At 38.8% G+C, this 17,482-nt stretch overlaps 1 pseudogene; it reads right to left on the bottom strand.

Annotated features, from left to right (window-relative positions):
* Positions 1 to 267: 267 nt before the first annotated feature.
* LOC126075867 (high mobility group protein B1-like) lies at positions 268 to 875 on the bottom strand (annotated as a pseudogene).
* Between the last annotated feature and the right edge of the window lie 16,607 nt (positions 876 to 17,482).

Raw genomic sequence — 17,482 nt, 5'->3', positions numbered from 1 at the left:
TTCTGCTGTGGCCTCAGGGTCACTGTGAGTTGGAATGACTTGGAGGCAGCACGTTTGGTTGATGTGATATTTGATGTGGTGATATTTGATGAAAGTGAGGCCTGACAGCTTGTGGACCTTTCATCCCAGGCATTTCTTTCTTTTTTTAAAGACAAACAAATCTTTCGCAGCCTTATATTTCGATTTTTTTTTTTTTAAGGAATGAGCTGTGTACAGGAGCATAAAATTCTTTATAGACAAGGAAAAAAAAACTGCGCTAGTACCAACTTATTTACCATCATCATCTTCATCTTCTTCATCCTCCTCCTCTTCATCATCTTCCTCCTCTTCCTTCTTTTTCTTGCTTTTCTCAGCTTTGACTCCTCCCTTTTTGGCGGCCTCAGGTTTTCCTTTAGCCCGATATGCAGCCATATCCTTTTTATATTTCTCCTTCAGCCTTCTTCTCGTAAGGCTGCTTGTTATCGGTAGCACTATTGTTCCACATCTCTCTGAACTTCTTTGCAACATCACCAATGGATGGGCCAATAGTTTTCCCTTTGATTTTTGGGTGATATTCAGAACAAAACAAGAAGAATCTGAAAGAAGCCTCTTGGATACATTGGGGTCCTTGTACTTCTTCTTTGTTTCTACTTTAGCAGGCATATAGGTTTTCATTTCTCTTTCATAATGGGCCTCGTCCACCTTTCGCATGTCTTCAAATTTTCCTTTTTCTTTAGCAGACATGGTCTTCCACCTCTCTAAGGATTTCTTAGAAAATTCTGAGAAGTTGACTGAAGCATCTGGGTGCTTCTTCTTGTGCTCCTCCTGGCAAGTTTGCACAAAAATGCATATGATGACATTTTGCCTCTCGACTTCTTAGGATGTCCTTTGCCCATGTTTCGTTATTTTTCATCCATGAAGCACAGAGTCATCCAGTTCCATTCGGCTCTGCTTGGCCTAGTGCTGTCTCTGTGGAGCTCAGTGTACTGCAGTGGCTGTCTGTCTTTTATTTTTTTAAGGTCTAAATGATTTTTTTTTTCTAATTTTTATCTTCTATTAAGATATTCTCAGAACCTCTAATCAGAAAAGCATGCTATTTTTTTTTTTTTTTCTAAGATAGGCCAAAATCTCCCCTGTGTTCTTTTATTTATTTACTTATTTTTGTTGTTATTGAGAATATACACAGCAGAACATACGCCAATTCAGTAATTTCTGCATGTACAGTTGAGTGACATTGATCACCCAGGCATTCATTTCTAATTGCAATTTAGAAAGGAATGCACTGAGGATAGTAAATGAGTATTTGCTAAGCACGGCCACTTTTAGGCATTAAAGTCTCTTAACTCTCAGTTTCCTTGTCACTACTCCTGTTGCTGTTTTGCTTTCTGAGTCCCGGACAATATTTAACAGAAAAATCCCAGCCAATTTCTCTGTCATCATTTTAACCATCAAACCCATGGGGAGTCTCGGGAAGAAGCTAATTTACCTGATGAATATTGTACAGCTTCTCTGGGGGCTTGCTTCAGCTACCAATGGTGCAGACTTAGAGACAAAGCACGGGTCTTTTAGGATTCAAGAAATCAAGCAGGAGATACAAGGCTGCTTTGGTGATATGTGGTTCTAAGTCCATAGTAAGTTTTCTTTTCATTCATGAAATGAAAATGAGGAGGATTATCATGTCTACAGTGTCTCTCCTCCCCCCCAGGTGGGGATGGTTTATACTTTATGTAACAGAAGAGTTGTCTCTTGAGAACAGAGAAAACAAGGTAAACATACATCTGGGAAGTATGGTTTTGACTCCAGCACTGATGTTCACACTGTACTCATAACATCCTGTTCTTCTCTGCTGACTGTGATGTGGTAGATAGCAGTCCCTCCCCAGCTGTTACAGAGAGTTCTTTCTTCATAAGGACGCTGCTGTTTGACACCCAGCAAATGGGCCACTGCCCCTCCTCCTTTGTCACTCTTATAGTTAAGGGTGGTTATTCTCAGTTGCTTTGAGAACGCCCTTTCTACCTTCTCTAAAATTAGGTCTTTAATTCCTTTGGGATATTTGAGAAACTTAAGATTTTATGGGAAGCCCAGTGAGTATTAGTGAGTGGGAAAGAAATTAAAAAAAAAAAAAAAAAAATTAGCATAGGAGGAAGCTGCAACTACAGAGTCAGGAAAGGAAGAGTGGGTTTTGGAGAAAGAAAAAATCAAACCTAAAATCAAAAAACAAACTTGATGTTGTTGATTTTGAGTCATAGCGACCCTATAGAACAGAGTAGGATGGCCCCATGAATTCCAAGGTTGTAATCTTCAGAGAGCTGACTGCCACTTCTCTCTCGTGTTCCACTGCTGACCGTTCAGTTAGAAGCCGGGATCTCACCCACTGTGCCACCAGAGCTCCTTCAGTGAAACCTGATGCTGAGAAAAAAACGGTATAAGTGAAGTTATTCTCTTCCTAGGGGCTGAGATTTTCAACTTCAGATCGATCATACCCACGAGATTCTGACTCTGTAATGGAGCAGAGGAGTGGGAGATAACTTTTTGTAAAGTGTTTAACAAACCAACCAGCCGTCATTGAGTTGATTCCAACTCATGATGACCCCAAATGTATCAGAGTAGAACTGTGCTCCACAGGGTTTTCAGTGGCTGATTTTTCAAAAGTAGATTGCCAGGACTTCTTCTGTGTGGATTTGAACCTCCAACCTTACTATTAGGACCACCCAAGGACTTCACAATATATTACTAGCTTCCAAATGAACTTGTATTTAAAAATTCCTTATGAAGAGGTAAATGTAAGAAGGACTAAAATATCATTTCTCAGATTGGGGAGCTGACCCAAAATTGGTTCATTGCATTTGGAGTTTCTTAAGGCATAAGTGGAATCAAACTTACTTCTGCTGGTCAACTACAGAGGGTGTTTCCCTTCTGTGTTCTTTACTGAGTTGCAAAGTCACGTTAGAGGGCCTAGTGTGTACCCTGGGATTGTGCTTCTCCTCTGGTTATTCCAAGACTCACTTCATTGAAATTGCTAAGGTGCTTTGACCTACTGAATAAGAAAACATAGGAACAAGGCCTGGCCATCTGTAATTTTATCTAGGTGATTTTATATCCAACAAGGGAAACGCCACTCTACTTTTCCACAATGGGATAGATGAATTCATCAGATTGGCTACTTGCCATTTTGGGATCTGTAGAAATGACTTACAGGACAGGCCAGCCTTTAACTAGCTATATGTTGCTGTTTTTATTGTTAGCTGCAGTCAAATTGACTCAAAATGACCCCACATACAACAGGACAAAACACTGCCTGGTTGTGCGCCATCCGCATGATCACTTGCGTATCAGGCCATTGTGATTCAGACCTTTCATTGGCTGATTTTCAGAAGTAGAGCACCAGGCCTGTCTTCCTAGTCTGTATTAATCTGGAAGCTCCACTGAAACCTGCTTAATATTATAGCAACAAGTAAGCCTCCACTGATGGATGGGTGGTGGCTGTACATAAGGCATATTGGATGGGAATCAAGCCCAAGTCTTCCTCATGGAAGGTGAGAATTCTACCACTTAACCACCAATGCCCTCAATTAGAGGTATAGGATATGGAAAGTGAGGATTAGCGGGATTGGCAGAAACAAGACAGGCTGACATGGACATCATGGAGGATCATCTAGGAAGGCCCAGTGTGCAGTGAAGAGGATTCCTGAGATGGTTGTCTGAATGGGTTTTGACAATTGGTTTGCTAAAAGAACAGAGTGGCAAAGCCAACTTTGCCTCCTCCAAGTAAAAAAAAAGTTTCCGCCAGACTCTAGTGCCCACCACTTTAATGTCATTTTTCATGATTAGAAAACAGAGATATATGTTACAACCCTGTTCCTTTCCAACAGAGAGGTGTAACAGAGGACGTCTGAATGCAGACACTTATCTAACGTGCAATGTAGGTAGTAGTTCAGTCAACCTTTCCCAAATGGGAGAGTCCATCACATGACCATTTGCTCATTGGATCATTTAATTAACCTCATTTATCAAGTAACAAATACTCATCAGGCATGGTGCCAGGTGACAAGGAATGAATAAACAAGACATGGTTTCTGCCCTCTGGATGGTCGCAGTTCGATGGGCACGTGAGAAATCATGCAGGAGAGAGAATAATCAACTCTCTTTGGGCAGGGGAGAAAAGTGGATCAGGGAAATCCTCCTAGAGCAAGAGACACCTGAACGAGGTTTTTAAGGATGAAAGGGAGACCCACCTGGGTAATGGACAAAATCTTCTCAGGTAGAGACAATACATAGCTTGAATAAAGGCCTGAATTGGCTTGGTGGGTTTGGAGAAGTCTACGTAATTTGCTATTAAAATACGAGAGGAAAAAGTGGCAGGACGTCATTTGGTGATTTGGCAGCATTCAGATCATTCAGGGACTTGAATACTCCTGCTTCTGTTCTAAGGAAAATAATGCGTTATAATGAAAACACCTGAACATTTAAACACAAAGCAGAAGAGAACAGAGGCTACTCAGCTAAAGAAACAGGTGAGTATGAACAAACTCTTGCTTTCATTATATGCAGACCTTGGAACTGGGATTGCAGGAGTCCACCTCTCCACTAAGGAGCCCTGACCAATGGTTAAGTGCTCAGCTGCTAACTGAAAGGCAGTTGGAAGCCACCAGCTGCTCCATGGGAGAAAGGACCTGGCTATCTGCTTCTGTAAAGATTGCAGCCTAGGGAACCTGAAAGGCAGTTCCACTTTGTCCTATAGGGTCCTTATGAGTTGGAATCGACTGGACAGCGCACAACAACAACCTCTCAGCTAGACTGAGTGTGATAATATTGTGACTCACAACTTTTAAAGAATTGCTGTTTTTTTTTTTCTAGCTGCAGAATACATTAAAAAAAATTAAAACTACTTCTAGCTTTGATTGTAAAATGACTTAATTTGAGAGACCATTAGTCATGAAGGTGTTTCCATAGCAAATGTGTGGGATGTCCTAACTTTGTTGGCAATGGTTCAAGGGAACTTATATCATTAAATTGGGAAGAGGCTTGGCATGATGGTTAGGAAATTCATGGCACTGTTCCCATAGCATGAGGCCTCCATTTAAGGGCAAGATAAACGAAAGGCAAAGAGCTAGGGAAGAGGTTCTGGAATGAAAACAAGTAACAAAGGAAAGATAAAAATGGAAATCTCAGTTCAATGTGAATAATAGGAATGCAAATGGTGCTACTAAAATAGGAAGGAACATCACTTTTCAAAAAGGCAAAGCAAAGGGAAATTGTAGTAGCAAAAGCATTCTGCACGGTAAAATTGTACACTGTGTATGCCTCTCAGGAGCAAAGCCACCTACTCTAATTTTTCCCAGCGCGATGCTGTGTTTTTGGTGAGTCATATTATGAAGGTTTACTACAAAGCCCCAATCTGCATATATTTTTTAAATAATACATTAGGCTTAAATCTTCCTTTTCCCAGCAGTTGCCTACGAATGGTCCCATTTTATAGACCAATTTCTCACCTGGGTAGGAAAATGATGCACTTTTTAAAAATCAATAAGTTCATGAAATGATTCCTAGGATTTATTGTTAAGTTAAAAAAAAAAAAAAAGAAATAGTGGAGAAAGCTGTGTAAGCATGTTACCATTTATCTAAGAAGAAGATAAACTGAATATGAATTTGCTTATTTAAAAAAACAAAACAGAGGAAGTGTTATTTATGGCAGAGTGAGAAAACAGGATAGAGCAGGGACAGGATTAGTAACTAGATGTCTCTGCATGTATTTAATTTTTGCTTTAAATTAAAAATCATATAAACATTTAGCATGATTATAAAACAAATTTCACCATGAGAAAAGCAATCCTTAAAAATGGAAAATGAAATGACACAAATAAACTTGCATCTCAAGTTAGTGGCATAATCACAGAGAGAGGGGAATAATTTCAAATGACTTGAAAAAAATGGTCTTTTTTCTGTGACTTATACCCTATGAAAAAAGAATTGTCAAATAAATCTTAAACGGTTTTTCCTAATCTTAATTGTTGGTGATAGTATTGGTACTTTATTTTGGGGCGGGGGGAGTACTATGGGAGAAAGCAGATGAAAAATTATATTGGTGTTGTTAGAAATTAGGATTTTTGGCATGGAAGAAAGGCAATTCAGATGTAAGATCAAGGAGATTATGTAAAAACCTTGTAGTCTTGTATTTTATGTTGTAATTATCAATTGAAATTGTGATGTATTTTCATATGAAAAAAATGCAGGTTCCCTAGCTCTATTCACTAAGAAGACCTAGAACTACTAACGAGCCTGGTAGAAAACCCTGGTGGCGTGGTGGTTAAGTGCTGCAGCTGCTAACCAGTTCGAATCTGCCAGGAGCTCCTTGGAAAGTCTATGGGGGCAGTTCTACTGTGCCCTATAGGGTCGCTATGAGTTGGAATCAACTTTTTCCACAGCAGTGGGTTTTTTTTTTTTTAGTTCTCAGATGGAAACCCTGGTGGTGTAGTGGTTAAGAACTACGGCTGCTAACTAAAAGGTCAGCAGTTGAAATCCACCAGGTGCTCCTTAGAAACCTTATGGGGCAGTTCTACTGTCCTATAAGTTTGCTATGAGTTGGAATTGACTTGACGGCAACAGGTTTGGGTTTTTTGTTTTTAGTTCCCAGATCATATTCCTGTTGGCGTAGTGGCTAAGAGCTTGGCTGCTAACCAAAAGGTTGACAGTTTGAATCCACCAGCCACTCCCTGGAAACACTATGGGCCAGTTACACTCTGTCATCTAGGGTTGCTATGAGTTGGAATTGACTCTACGGCAATGGGTTTGGTTTTAGTTTGGTAGTTCCCAAATAAAGCCTGGTGAAGCAGTAGTTAAGTGCTCAGCAGCTAATTGAAAGCTCAGAGGTTCAAACCTATCAGCTGCTCTGTGGGCAAAAGATGTGGAAGTCAGCTTCCCTAAAGATTTACAGCCCTGGAAACCCTATGGGACAGTTCTGTTCTGTCCTATAGAGTTGCCTATGAGTCAGAATCAACTCAGTGGCAATGCGTTTTGGTTTTTGGTTTTAGTTCCCACATATAGTCCTTGGGTGGCATAAACATTTAACTGCTTAACTACTAACCAAAAGGCTGGAGGTTTGAATCCACCCAGAGGTACTTCAGAAGACAGGCCTGGTGGTCTACTTCCAAAAGGTAACAGCCTTGAAAACCCTATGGAGAAGTTCTTCTCTGCATACATAACATTGTCATGAGTTGGAGTCAACTCGATGGCAACCAACAACAGTTCCCAGATGGTGGGAGGCCTGGCAATCTGCCTCCATAAAAATTATAGCCAAGAAAACTCTACGGAATAGTTTTAATCTGAAACACATTGGTCGTCATGAATTGGAATTGATGGTGCAGCAGCAGGTGCGTTGTAGTTCTTAGATGGAGTCCCTGGGTTCAGACAGTTGACATGCTTGTCTGCTAATCCAGAGGTACCTCAGAAGAAAGGCCTGGTGATCTACATCCAAAAAATTAACCATTAAAACCCTACAGAGCACAATTCTACTCTGACACACATGGAGTCACCACGAGTCAGGGTGGAGTCACCACGAGTCAGGGTGGAGTCACCACGAGTCAGGGTGGAGTCACCACGAGTCAGGGTGGAGTCACCACGAGTCAGGGTAGACTCAACGGCAACTGGTACTGGTAGTTCTCAGGTTGTGGTCTCTCAATTCAATTCCCCACTGAAAGGACCCAGGGCTCTTTGGGAGAGAGCTGATTTCAGATCTGGGACAGGAAATACATGAGATACACTTAACTAATTAATTAATAGATTAATTTCTCATATGAAAGAACAGGGAAGCTATTAATGACTTTTGGAATTGTATCTAAAATACTCTGGAGCCAGGTGGGAAAGGCTTCTCTAGCCAAAGATGGGACAACTTGGGCATTAATAAAATAATGACTGTAATGGATTGGAACATACCAATTATGCTTAAATTCAGAGTGATACTAACATATACACACACACACCCCTAAAAAAAAAAAGAAACCCAAACCCAGAACCATTGGTCATCTTTGGAGGATACTAGGTGTCATGGATTGAATTGTGTCCCCCCCCCCCCCAAAATATGTATCAACTTGGTTAGGCCAAGATTCCCAGTATTGTGTGGTTGTCCTCCATTTGGTGATTGTAATTTTATGTTGAGAAGATTGGGATGGGATTGTAACACCACCCTTACTCAGGTCACCTCACTGATCCAAGGTAAAGGGAGTTTCCCTGAGGTGTGGCCTGCACCACCTTTTATCTCTCAAGAAATGAAAGGAAAGGGAAGCAAGCAGAGAGTTGGGGACCTCATACCACCAAGAAAGCAGCACCAGGAGCAGAGTGCGTCCTTTGGACGTGGAGTCCCTGCACCTGAGAAACTTCTTGACCATGGGAAGATTGAGGACAAGGACCTTCCTCCAGAGCTGAGAGAGAGAGAAAGTCTTCCCCCAGAGTCAATATCCTGAATTTGGATTTGTAACCTCCTAGACTGTGAAAAAATAAATTTCTCTTTGTTAAGGCCACCCACTTGTGGTATTTCTGTTATGGCAGCACTAGATGACTAAGACACTAGGTAACCAACTGATAAATTTGAAAACTAATATATGAAGGGAAAGAATCAAACATTTATCCTGTCTTCTCTATACACACTGTATCACTGGGTAACTAAATAGCAAACAAATACATTCTCGTTCAGATCAACAGAATCAAAATAAAATTATAAAACTATTGGGGAAATGTGAACATTGATTGGACAGTTAGCAATAAAAAAAATATTAGGGGCTTATTGTTCATTTTCTTTAGGTATGATAATGTATTGTGGTTATGTTTTTAAAAAGAGTTCTTATCTTTGGATGACACCCTCTCCTCACTTATAGACATGGTTAGGTTCCAAAGACCAGTTGGAAAATCATTGTTATGTGAAAACAGAAGATGATGACATCATTACGTAACTGTCAAACCACTGAGAATTATGGCCCAGCGAAGTTGATATATGACCTTAACCATCAAAGCCACCATTAGTCTCGCCTTTCACCACAGCATTCATTAGCCAGATGTACATCATTAGTGTGCAAAATAATCAGTAGATTTTTTACTATTGTAAACACAAAATGTTGGATAACGAGATAGTCAATAAGTTAAGAGAAGATGTATATATATTGAAATATTTATGGATGAAATGATGTGATATCTTGGCTTTGTTTCAAAATAGTCCGGTGGAGGGATGAAAGAGAGGGATATTGATAAAACAAGATTGTCTATGAGTTGATCATTGTTGAAGATGGATACAAGGGGGTTTGTTGTATTATTCTTCCTCATTTAGTATATATTTCAAAGTGTCCATAAAAAGTTAAAACAATCAGGTTGCTCATCTCTCTTTCCCCATAATCTAACGATCCTTCTTCCCGATGTATTTTTATGCCATAATACAGATGATCAAGAAATATTTTTGATAACAATCATGCTGCTGTTGCTGAAGTTGTCTCTCTAGGGTAGTTCAAGATTCTCATTCTGGATAAAAACTGGACAGATAGAGAAATGCATTCCAGGCATTATTCAAGTCAGTTAGTGAGTAATTCCTTGTGGGCGGTCAGTCATGACCTTTCAGACTTCAATATCTGATGTTTGGAGTAATGAAAGAGTCTTCAGTATTAAATACATTGGCCCTCTTAGCTAATAATAATACTTCTTTGAACCATAAGAAAACAATGTTTCTCGATTCAACTGCTCATGAAAAATTGACACGATGTGGTCTCATGACTGATTAAATCCTCAGCTGCAGGAAGACTCATGGCCAATTATTTTACCTTAAAACAACTGAGCTCATGACTGCCTCTCTTCAGTAAGCATCCATGGTTCTTTACCAGCAAAACCCATGTCTTGACACATGGTCTTAAGTCACTCTGGAACATTTGCTGTCATTCTGAGGGTTTTAATCTGTATTCGCCAGGATTATTTTTCATTGCAAAGGAGAGAAACACAACTTGAACCAAAAAGGGGAATTTACTAGAAATAAGAAAAACCTTATATCAATTTTCTGTTCCTCTGGGGACATTTAAGTCCAAGCCCTGTATTTTATTTTTCAATTTTTTTTTAATTTAATTTTTATTCTTTAACCCTGAAATAAAGTTTGTTGTTGTTGTTAGTTGCTATCAGGTTGGTTCCAAATCACAGCGACCCTATGTATAACAGAACGAAACACTGCCTGGTCATGTGCCATCCTCACAATTGTTGTGGTTAAGCCCATTGTTGCAACTACTATGTCAGTCCATCTCATTGAGGATCTTCCTCTTTTTCACTGACCCTCTACTTTACCATGCATGATGTCCTTCTCCAGGGACTGATCCTTCTTGATAACATGTCCAATGTATGTGAGACATAGTCTCACCATCCTTGCTTCTAAGGAGCATTCTGGTCATATTTCTTCCAAGACAGCCTTGTTTGTTCATTTGGCAGTCCATGGTATATTCAATAATCTTCACCAACACCACAATTCAAAGGCGTCAATTCTTCTTCAGTCTTCTTAATTCACTGTGCAGCTTTCACATGCATAGGAGGCAATTAAAAACACCATGGCTTGGGTCAGGCGCACCTTAGTCTTCAAGGTCACATCTTTGCTTTTCAATACTTCAAAGATGTCTTTTGCAGCAGATTTGCCCAATGCAATATGTCTTCTGATTTCTTGACTGCTGCTTCCATGGGTGTTGATTGTGGATCCAAGTAAAATGAAATCCTTGACAATTTCAATCTTTTCTGTTTATCATGAAAACCCTATGGGGCAGTTCTACTCTGTCCTATAGGGTCACTATGAGTGGGAATCGACGATGACAGGTATTTTGGAATTTATGTTCTCAGCTATACTTCATGTGTCTAGAGTCCAGAATCTCTAAGATTCAGTTTCTTCAGAATTATTACTCTCCTGTCTTATTCATGCAGGTTAGAGGTACTCACCCAGTTGTTGAGATGGAGGAGAACATTTGGGGGATCTAAGCACTCTCCTGCTAATCTAACTTGGGCTCCACTTGACAGCCACCGGTTTTCAGCACTTGGCTGCTAACTGAAAGTTTGGCGATTGGAACCTACCAGCTGCCCCACGGAAGAAAGATGTGGCAGTCTGCTTTTTTAGAGATTATAGTCTTAGAAACCCTCTGGGAAATTCTACTCTGTCCTATAGGGTTGCTATGAATTGGAATTGACTTGGCAGCGATGGGTTTTTGGTTTTAACTATGGGTGGTGCAAATGGTTAATGAGCTTGGCTACTAACCAAAGGGTTGGTGGTTAGAGTCCCCCCAGAGGTGCCTTGAAAGAAAGACCTGGTTATCTACTTTTGAAAACTCAGACATTGAAAACCCTATGGAGCACATTTCTACTATGACACGTGTGCGGTCGCCATAAGTTGAAATTGACTCAAAGGCAAATGGCTTTAATTGTTTCTTAGTCAGACTTTTTTCCAAGATTCCTTTCTTTGGCTCCACCCTTTACCCTCGCTTTCAGAAGTACTTGGAACCTCCAAATCCTAAAGCATTCTGGATTTCTTCTGCACAAATTGCCTTGCTTGCCGTTGACATCCTTTCTTCAGGACCAAACATCAGTTTTCTGTGATCTATTAAATCAGTTACCACTTACCCATCTGCTTTCTTTTGTTTAAAATACACCTCATTGTTACAATTTCCTCTGCAATTCTGTTTGCTATTATTGTTTTAAAATGTATGTGTGTGTGTGTGTTTTATTTCAAGTTTTTAGTAGGATTTCAAAAGAAAATAAAAGCAAATATGTATTTAATCTATCATATTTAACCAGAAGTTTTACCTTTTAAAGATATATCTTTAAACATAATTATTTTTGACAACCACTAGAGTTCATCAGTATTTATGTGCACCCAGAGCACAAAATGAGAACCTTAGTTTTTTTTTTTTTTTTTTAATTTCCTTGTGCCTTGTTGTTGTTAGGTATCATTGAGTTGGTTCTGACTCATAGCGACCCTATGTATAACAAAACAAAACACTGGCCAGTCCTGAGCCATCCTCACAATCCTTGCTGTGTTTGAGCCCATTGTTGCAGCCACTGTGTCAATCTATCTTGTCAAGGGTCTTCCTCTTTTTCATTCACCCTCTATCTTACAAAGCATGATGTCCTTCTTCAGGGACTGGATCCTCCTGATAGCATATCTAAAGTGTGTGAGATGAAGTCTCACCATACTCAACTCCAAGGAGAAATCTGGCTGTAATTTTTCCAAGAGAGAATTGTTTCTTCTTCTGGCAGTCCATGGTATATTCAATATTCTACCCCAACACCATAATTCAAAGGCTTCAATTGTTCTTTGGTTTTCCTTACTCACTGTCCAGCTTTCACAATGCATGTGAGGCAATTGGAAACACCATGGCTTGGATCAGGCACACTTTAGTCGTTAAAGTGATATCTTTGTTTTTTAACACTTTCATGAGGTCTTTTGCAGCAGATTTGCCCAATGTAATGGGTCATTTGATTTCTTGACTGTGGCTTCCGTGGGCATTGATTGTGGATACAAGTAAAATGAAATTCTTGACAACTTCAATCTTTTCTCTTTTTATCAAGATGTTGCTTATTGGTCCAATTGTGAGGTTTTTTTTTTTTATGTTAAGGTGTAATCCGTAAAGAAGGCTGTAGTTTTCATTAGTAAGTGCTTCAAGTCCTCTTGACTTTCAGCAAGCAAAGTTGTGTCATCTGCATATCACAGGTTGTTAATGAATGTTCCACCAATCTTGATGCCTCTTTCTTCTTCATTTAGTCCAGTTTCTTGGATTATTTGCTCAGCATACAGATTGAATAAGTATGGTGAAAACACTCAACCCTGACACATACCTTTCCTGATTTTAAACCATGCAGTATGCCCTTGTTCTGTTTGAAAGACCACATCTTGTGCTATGTACAGGTTCCTCATGAGTACAGGTGAGTGTTCTGGAATTCCAATTCTTTGCAATGTTATCCATAATATGTTATGATCCACCCAGTTGAATGCCTTTGCGTAGTCAATAAAACACAGGTAAACATCTTTCTGGTATTCTCTGCTTTCAGCCAAGATCCATCTGACATTGGCAATGACATCCCTTGTTCCATGTCCTCTTCTGAATATGGCTTGAATTTCTGGCAGCACTCTATTTATGTACTGCTGCCACCATTTTTGAATGATCTTCAGCAAAAATTTTACTTTTGTGTGATAGTAATGATATTGTTTGATAATTTCTACATTCTGTTGAATAACCTTTTTTTGGAATGGGTACAAATACAGATTTCTTCCAGTCAGTTGGCCAGAGAGCTCTTTTCCAAATTTATTGCCGTAGACTAGCGAGCACCCCTAGCTCTGCATTCATTTGCTGAAACATCTCAATTGATACTTTGTCAATCTCTGGAGCCCTGTTTTTTGCCAATGCCTTCAGTGCAGCTTGGACTTCTTCCTTTGGTACCATCTGTTCAGGATTATACATCTGAAATTTTAATTCTAAATTATAATGAAATAATATTTTTATATTATACAGCCAAAATGATTTAAACTTAAAAAATATATTTGTATTGTTGTTTTTTCTCATGTCAACTTCTTTTATCACATATCATCCTTTATCTTGGCTTCATTGTTTTATTGTATACATATTTAAATAACTTGTTCACATTTTAGTAGAAGTTGGTTCAGGCTATAGGAACTTGTCTCTAGTGATTGTGGGGAAGGACTGAATGTCCTGCTAGGAGGAGGTTTGGACTTCTAATTGGTCTCAAGGTATCACTAGCTATCTATAGCAATGAACTACCTCATCATTTTGGACTCAGAACTCTCACTCAACTGTTTCATTTAGTCTGTGGCAATTGCTGTTCTTTCTTGTTCAGCGTAGTCAGGAGGTAGTGGACTGGCTGACAAGCCTGATTGCTCAAAATGCATTGTCCCAATTAATCACTGTGACAGTTGTTCTGTGACATCCTTCTGCCTGAAGAACCCTATAGTTACTCCCATCTCCACACCACTTCTCTCTATATGTTTCTCTATTGCCATTTTTACCAATTCAATCCTATCTCCCCTATATCTTTATGATTATCTTACCATCTTTTGTACTGTCATCATTCTTTCTTGTTTTCCAATGCTGTTATGAATTTATATATTTATTTGACAATGTCAAAGCAATTGGTATGTTATGCCTGCCTTTTTGCACCATTTTTGGGTATGTGCTGGTGGCATGGTGGTTAAGTGTCACAGCTGGTAACCAAAGGGTTGGCAGTTCAAATCAGCCAGGTGCTCCTTGGAAACTCTATGGGGCAGTTCTACCCTGTCCTGTAGGGTTGCTATGAGTTGGAATTGACTCGATGGCACTGAGTTTGGCTTTTTGGGTTTGGATATATATATATAAAATATATATATATATATATATATATAATTTGTTTATTTATTTCTATTTAACATAATGTCATCACTAAGCAGCTTGTTTAGGAGCCCTGGTGGCACTATGGTTAAGTGCTTGGCTGGTAACTGAAAGGTTGGCAGTTTGAACCTGCCAGCCACTCTGTGGGAGAAAGATGTGACAGTCTGCTTCTGTAAAGATTTACAGACTTGGAAACCATATGGGGTAGTTCTACTCTGTCCTATAGGGTCACTATACGTCGAAATCAACTTGGTGGCAATGGAGTTTAACTACCTTCTCTACTATTGCTATGTTGTTTTAGAAAGAAAATTTGATTTTGTCTTTCTTTTTTTTTTTAATCTGATTAATCTTTTTATTTAGTATAATCCAGCCTAAAGATTAAAGTCTGTCTTTTTAGCTAGTCACAGATTAAAAACAAAAATAAAAATTTAACTCTAATATCCATTTACTGTGTGTGTTTTGCCAAGTGGTAATAAATGCATTTCCAGTACAGATTCCCCACTGGAACTAAAGACATCTGGGAATACAATAGTAATATGAAAGAAAGCCCCCCCCCAAAAAAAAAACCCTACAATGGAAGTAGTGTTGTCCCAAACATTTTTCTTTAAACGTACTTATCTTAAAAGGACTGTGTATATTCCTTCAGGGAGGTGAATACTTTCTCTTCCCATATTTTAAATTGGCAATCACCCCATTTTCAGGAACTGCAGTACTAAATTTCTTGTTTGATGCTTGGATCAGTGCAAAGAATCATTAATATTTTATTAGAAAGTTATTGTTTTCTATAAATTATATGATTTTTAAAAGAATATTTCTGTGCTCTTTAAGGTAAATTTTTTCTCATTTGTTGGTGCCTACCATTGCTTTGATCATTGCTTTCAACATGGAAAGCCATTTCTGAAGTTATAATGTAAAAGCTTGGAGTATAATTTATAAAATTTGATTTTAGGTATTTGCAAAATTAGGAATCAGATTAGGGTTAGTGTTGTATTGTATGTAACATAAAAAAACATATGCATGTCATAAAGTGTAGTTTACTTGAATTAATGCAATGCTCTTAGAAGATGTCATGATTGTTTTCTTTCAAAGTCGTTACTAAGAAACAGTCGCAGTTCAGTGTCATTTATCACATAGATTCCACCAAACTGATCAACATATAAACAATGGTTCTTACTTTCACCCCAAGCATCTGCCAGTTTGTCATAATGTAGTGGTTTGCGTGTTGCTGGAAGCTGTGCCGCCGGTATTTCAAATACCAGCAGGATTACCCATGATGGACAGATTTCTGCTGAGCTTCGAGACTAAGACAGACTAGGAAAGAGGAGCTGGAGGTCTACTTCTGGAAAAATTAGGCAGTGAAAACCTTATTAATAACCAGCAGAACGTTGTCTGATAGAGTGCCAGAAGATGTGCCCCTCAGGTTGGGAGGCACTCAAAATATGACTGGGGAGAGCTGCCCCCTCAAAATAGAGTCGATCTTAATGGGAGGAATGGAGTCAAACTTTTGGGACCTTCATTGTTGTTGTGGCACAACTCAAAATGAAAGAAACAAATGCAAACATATATTAATAATCTCAAATGGAATGTATTGAAATATGAATCTGGGAAAATTAGAAGTCGTCAAAAATGAAATGGAAGGCATAAAGATCGATATCTTAGGCATTAATTAGTAAGCTGAAATGGACTGGTATTGGCCATTTTGAATCAGACAATTATATGGTCTACTATGTTGGGAAGGACAAATTGAAGAGGGACGTCAACACACTCATTGTCAAAAAGAACATTTCAAGATCCATTCTGAAGTACAACGCTGTTAGTAACAGGATAATACTCATATGCCTACAAAGAAGACCAGTTAATATGAATATTTTTCAAATTTACACACCAACCGCTAAGGCCAAAGATGATGAAATTGAAGATATTTACCAATTTCTGCTGTCCAAAATTGGTCAAACATGCAATCAAGATGCAGTGACAATTACTGGTGTTGGAATGTGAAAGTTGGAAGCAAAGAAGGAGGAATAGTAGTTGGAAAATATGGCCTTGGTGATAGAAATGACACTATCCAAATGACAGAATTTTGCAAGACTAATGACTTTTTCGTTGCAAATACCTTTTTTCAACAACACGAACAGTGACTATATATGTGGACTTTAACAGATGGAATACACAGGAATTGAACTGACTACTTCTCTGGAAAGAGGTGATGGAAAAGCTCAATATCATCAGTCAGAACAAGGGCAGGGGTCAACTTTGGAACAGATCATCAATTGCTTATATAAAAGTTCAAGTTCAAGTTGGAGAAAATTAGAAAGTCCACAAAGGCCAAAATAGGACCTTGAGTATATCCCATCAGAATTCAGAGACCATCTCAAGAACAGATTTGATGTGTTGAACACTAATGACTGAAGACCAGATGAATTGTGGAATGACATAAAGGACATCAGACATGAAGAAAGCAAGAGCTCATTAAAAAAACAGGAAAGAAAGAAAACACCAAAATGGTGTCAGAAGAGACTCTGGAAATTGCTATTGAACATAGAATACCTAAAACAAAAGGAAGAAATGATGAAATAAACAAACTGAACAGAAAATTTCAAAGAGTGAATTGAGAAGACAAAGTAATGTATTATAATGAAAAGTGCAAATACCTGGAATTAGAAAACCAAAAGAACACCCTCGCCATTTCTCAAGCTGAAAGAACTGAAGAAAAAATTCAAGCCTTGAGTTGCAATAGTGAAGGATTCTATAGTGAAAATATCAAACAACGCAGGAAGCATCAAAAAAAGATGGAAGAAATACACAGAGTCACTGTACCAGAAAATAATTGGTTGAAGTTCAACCATTTCAAGAGGTAGCATATGATCAAGAACTGATGGTGCCGAAGGAAAAGGTCCAAGCTGCACGGAAACCATTGGTGAAAAACAAGGCTTCAGGAATTAACGAAATGCCAATTAAGAGGTTTGAACAAACAGATACAGCACTGAAAGTGCTCACTTTGTCTCTGCCAAGAAATTTGGAAGACAACTACCTGGCCAACTGATGGGAAGAGATCCATATTTGTGCTCATTCCAAAGGAAAGTGATCCAACAGAATGTAGAAATTATCTAACAATATCATTAATA

The sequence above is a fragment of the Elephas maximus genome, chromosome 4 (genome assembly GCF_024166365.1).
Source record: "Elephas maximus indicus isolate mEleMax1 chromosome 4, mEleMax1 primary haplotype, whole genome shotgun sequence".
NCBI lineage: Eukaryota > Metazoa > Chordata > Mammalia > Proboscidea > Elephantidae > Elephas > Elephas maximus.
This window is presented reverse-complemented; position numbering and strand designations above follow the sequence as displayed.